Consider the following 5,574-nt stretch of genomic DNA (forward strand, 5'->3'; position numbering starts at 1 on the left):
TCTCGGTGTCTTACACAAGCCCAGAGCTGACAACAAGCTGTAACCCCCTCCCTGCTGCAGCGCAGCAAACACAAGGCCTGAGGCCTGCACAGCATGGCTCAATCCATGGCCCTCCTCATATATCATGTGACCTGTGCTATGTCTGCCGCTGAGCTGCTGTGTATCTAATCATGTGTGATACTGTCTGCTGAGCTCCTGTAGCTAATCCTATCCTGTCTGCCAGGGACATTAGGAGTCATCACTGCTGGTGTTGCACTATAGCTGGCATCATTGGCTGGAAGGCCTGTTGGCTGTTATTAAGTTTTCCTTCCTTCTCTGTCTACAGTTGCGGCCAAAGTTTTGAGACTGACAAAAAATGTTGGTTTTCACTGTGGCAGTTTACAAACTGTAGATTGTTATGGAGTGAATTGCTAAAAATTGCAGAGTCATTCCTTACCATGAACTCAAATCACAAAAACCCCATTTCCATACATGGCAGATCCAGGGGGACTGTCCCATATTGCGGGCAATGTACTGTGAGGTCAGGGCTACGTCTCCACGTCACCTCTGCAGCACAGCGATGTCGGGCGTGCAGGCTGTGCTATGATTGCACAGGACTAGCGTTCATTTTTGCTCTGTACTTTCATTGATTAAAGGTTCGTTCACACAAGCAGATAACTGTTTAAACGATAAAATCGAGACGAGCACGATGTCAGAAAAGTGTTTATACAGGACGAGAATCGTGAATGAAATGGTTGAAGAGTGATCGTTACATTGTAACATCAAACATCATTCACTGTTCACATTGACAGATCATCAGAAGTGCAGCGCCTTCAACACTCAAATATACTCCAACAGGACTTGTCAGCGCGTGGCCGTAAGTATGCAAATCAGAAGACGTGCAGTCATGTGACCGTTGACTCGTACTAGCAATACTGGGAAATTGTGACTGTCGCGATTCAGCGGGTGCATGGAGCGCCTGCAGACTTGTCCCGTCTGGACAACCCCTTTCACTCCTTGCCCCTGAAGCCAATTTTCATTTTTACGATTAGCATTTTTCCTCTGCTTCTTCCATGAGCCATAACTTTTTTTATTTTTTCCTACCGAGGTTACTATATGAGGGCTTGTTTTTTTTGCAGGAAGAGTTGTAACTTTGAAGGACACCATCCATTTTACCATATAATGCACTGAAAAATTAGGAAAAGAAATCCATGTAGGGATAAAATGATAATAAAAATGCAATTCTGCCATTGTTTTTTTGTTTTTACATTGCTCCTTAATCGCTTTCTAACATTTTTCTTATGTGGTCAGGGGACGATGAAGTCGTATATGGGCATAGTCTCTTCATCTTTATCTTCTAGGAAAGTTGGGAATTATGCATTTTTACTGAATTGCAGCCCTGCCACAAAAAGATCTGCTTACTTAATTTCAGTGATTTTCTTATTAGCTCAGGAGAAAGTGTTAAGGAGGACAAGGCAGCTGATATCATTCTGTCATGCTTATTGAATAGACTGATTGATTTCAAGCCCTACTCCCCTTTGAAAGCATTGTCTTCTTCTATTAACCATGGTTACCTCCAAAGAAAAGAGTGCTGTCATCATTGCTTTGCATCAAAAGGGCTTTACAGGCAAGGACATTGATTCTAAGACTGCCCCATAATCAAAAAATGTATTGGGTCATCAAGAACTTCAAAGAAAGGATTATCTGCTGTGAAGACTTCAGGGCACCCAAGAAAGTCGCCAGGACTGTCTCCTAAAGAAGATTCAGCTACAGGATTGTTTCAACACCAGTGCAGAGCTTGCTTAGGAAAGGCAGCAGGCAAGACTCAGCGCATCTGCACAGTGAGGCAGAGGCTTTTGGAGGCAGCCTGGTGTTAGGAATGGCAACAAAGAAGCCATTTATGTAAAAAAAAAACATCCAGGACAGACTGACATTCTGCATGAAGTACAAAGATGGGGCTGCAGAGGATGGGGGTAAAGTTATGTTCTCTGATGAAGCCCCTTTACACTGTTTGGGACATCTGAAAGAATGATTGTCTGGAGAACAGGCGACACTGCCATGACCCTGTGTCTTCTGGCAGTAAAGCCTCCTGAGACCATTTATGTGTGGGGTCTTCTCATCCATGGAGGGGCTCACTCACAATGTGTGGGGGCTTCTCATCCATGGAGGGGGCTCACTCACAATGTGTAGGGGTTTTACATACATGGAGGGGATCACTCACAATGTGTGGGGGCTTCTCATCCATAGATAGGGTCACTCACAATGGGTGGGGGCTTCTCATCCATGGAGGGGGTCACTCACAATGTGTGGGGGCTTCTCATCCATAGATAGCGTCACTCACAATGTGTGGGGGCTTCTCATCCATGGAGGGGCTCACTCACAATGTGTAGGGGCTTCTCATCCATGGAGGGGGTCACTCACAATGTGCGGGGGCTTCTCATCCATGGAGTGGATCACTCACAATGTGTAGGGGCTTCTCATCCATGGAAGGGCTCACTCACAATGTGTAGGGGCTTCTCATCCATAGATAGGGTCACTCACAATGTGTAGGGACTTCTCATCCATGGAGGGGCTCACTCACAATGTCTGGGGGCTTCTCATCCATGGAGGGGAGCAATCACAATGTGTAGGGGCTTCTCATCCACATAGGAGCTCTCTCACTTATACCTAACATCACAGGTATGAAAGAATGGGACCTAAACCTCCTCCAAAAACAACTTCTCCCATCATCCAGGCCAATGTGGGGATGATGCTTTTTTCAGCATGATGGAAACCATGTCACAAGGAAAAGTGACAAGTGGTTCAATGACAAAACATTGAAAATTTGGGTCCAGGAAACTCCCCAGATCTGAATTCCATTGAGAACCTAAGGTCAATTCTCAAAAAGACAAAACCCAGAAATAGTGATAAACTCTGAGCTCTGATGAGACAAGAACGGGCGGCCATCAGTCAGGATCAGCCCAGAAGCTGATAACCACCGGCCGGGGCGAAGTGCAGAAGTGTGGAGAATAAGGGGCAGCGCTGGGAATATTGAGGTGTCACAGAAACTTCATGAATTTATCAATAAAGGTGTAGCAACTTAAGGAATGTTTATAATTGTCAGTCAGTAACCATAGAAACATCCGACTAAAAGAGCGAAAACACTGAAGAGGCAAAATGTGAAAACTAAAATCTGTGTCAGTCTCAAAACTTTTGCCCAAAACTGTACAATGGGGGAGCAGTAATAGTAAGGCTATGTGCCCACGATGCAGAAATGCTCCGGATTTTTTCCTGAGCGTTTCTGCATCTCCCTGGCAGAAAAAACGCATGCGGATTGTACATGCGGATTGTACATGCAGATTGTACATGCAGATTGTACGCGCGTTTTCCTGCCAGGGACATGCGGATGTGAAGCGTTCTTCACATGCATTTCGCATGCGGGTTGACAAGAGATTTTAGCATCACTTGGAAAGTGCTTGACAACTTGGTCACACTATATAAATCCATGCAACCGGCATATATAGTGTGACCGAAAGAATGGTAAAAAATAAATATTATACTTACCTTCTGATGGCCCCCGGTGACCTTGTCTCGCCTTGCCGGCAGCTCGCAGTAGACTAAAGGACCTGCCGACGTCAGCGGTCACGTGATCCGTCACATGACTAAATGACGTCATGGCAGGTCCTTGAGTCCACCGCGAGCTGCCGGCAAGGCGAGACAAGGTCACCGGGGGCCATCAGAAGGTAAGTATACATTTATTTTTTATTTTATTCTTTTTTTTACAGGTTCTATGGTACCTGGGTCCGGAGGAGAGTCTCCTGTCCTCCACACCCGGGTACCATCCGCACATTGAAACGCATGGATTCCGCATGTACAGATGCAGTGATGCATGATCGATGCGTTCCAGTGCAAGTCAATGGCGGCGAAAACGCCACGCTTCCGCAAAATAATTGGTGGTGCTGCGGATTTTTCCGCAATGATAATCTGCAGCGGAAATTTCCGCAGCATGTGCACAGCACATGCGAATTATCATTGGGGAACATGGCAGACCTTCTACCAAGCGTTTTTTAAGCGTTTCTGCAGCGGAATTGCCTCTGCGGAAACACTTAAAAAACACATCGTGGGCACACCGCCTCATGGTGGCACTGTGGAAAAACATTACTATGGGAGGAAACAGTATTACTAATGGAGGCACTGAAATGGAGCATACATACTATTACATGTGGAGCGGGTGGGAGTGTTATTACTAACAGGGGCACACTAGAGAAGTATAATTACTATGGTATAAAGAAAAAAGAAACCAGCTCACCTATACTTCTCGGCATTCTGGAGCACGGAATCTCAAGGGACCGCTTGCAAACAGAGATGAAGATAATGTTCCAGCTCCCAGCATGCTATGGCTACAAATTTTTACATGGAATTTCCATTACTTCAATAAAACTTTGTTTTTATCAATGATGGGAGCTGGAACATTATCTTAATAATTACTATGGGGCACTCTAGAAGAGTATTAGAATAGGGGCACTAGGGGAGTATTATTACTATGGGGCACTCTACAGGAGTGCTATTATTAATAGGGGCACTCTACAGGAGTGCTATTATTAATAGGGGCACTCTACAGGAGTATTATTACTAATAGGGGCACTCTACAGGAGGAGTATTATTACTAATAGGGGCACTAGAGGGGTAATACTAAAAGGGGCACTCTAGGGGAGTATTATGACTAATAGAGGAACACTAGAGATTATTACTAATAGGGCACTCTAGACATCTATTATTACTAATATGGGCACTCTAGAGGAGTATTATTACCAGTAGGGGCACTCTAGGAGTATTATTACCAGTAAGGGCACTCTAGGGGAGTATTATTACCAGTAGGGGCACTCTAGAGGAGTATTATTATTAGTAGGGGCACTCTAGAGTATTATTACCAGTAGGAACACTCTAGAGGAGTATTACCACCAGTAGGGGCACTCTAGGGGAGTATTATTACCAGTAGGAGCACTCTAGAGGAGTATTACCACCAGTATGGGCACTCTAGGGGAGTATTATTACCAGTAGAGGCACTCTAGAGGAGTATTACCACCAGTAGGAGCACTCTAGAGGAGTATTACCACCAGTAGGGGCACTCTAGGGGAGTATTATTACCAGCAGGAGCACTCTAGGGGAGTATTACCACCAGTATGGGCACTCTAGGGGAGTATTATTACCAGAAGAGGCACTCTAGAGGAGTATTACCACCAGTAGGGGCACTCTAGGGGAGTATTACCACCAGTAGGGGCACTCTAGGGGAGTATTATTACCAGTAGGGGCACTCTAGGGGAGTATTACCACCAGTAGGGGCACTCTAGTGCAGTATTACTACTAATATGGGCACTCTAGAGGAGTATTATTACCAGTAGGGGCACTCTAGGGGAGTATTATTACCAGTAGGGGCACTCTGGAGGAGTATTACCACCAGTAGGAGCACTGTAGAGGAGTATTACCACCAGTAGGGGCACTCTAGTGCAGTATTACTACTAATATGGGCTCTCTAGAGGAGTATTACCACCAGTAGGAGCACTCTAGGGGAGTATTACCAGTAGGGGCACTCTATAGGAGTATTATTACCAGTAG

This window comes from Phyllobates terribilis, unplaced genomic scaffold (assembly GCF_046119375.1).
Source record: "Phyllobates terribilis strain yellow unplaced genomic scaffold, ASM4611937v1 Scaffold_4__5_contigs__length_816908805, whole genome shotgun sequence".
In the NCBI taxonomy this organism is placed as follows: domain Eukaryota; kingdom Metazoa; phylum Chordata; class Amphibia; order Anura; family Dendrobatidae; genus Phyllobates; species Phyllobates terribilis.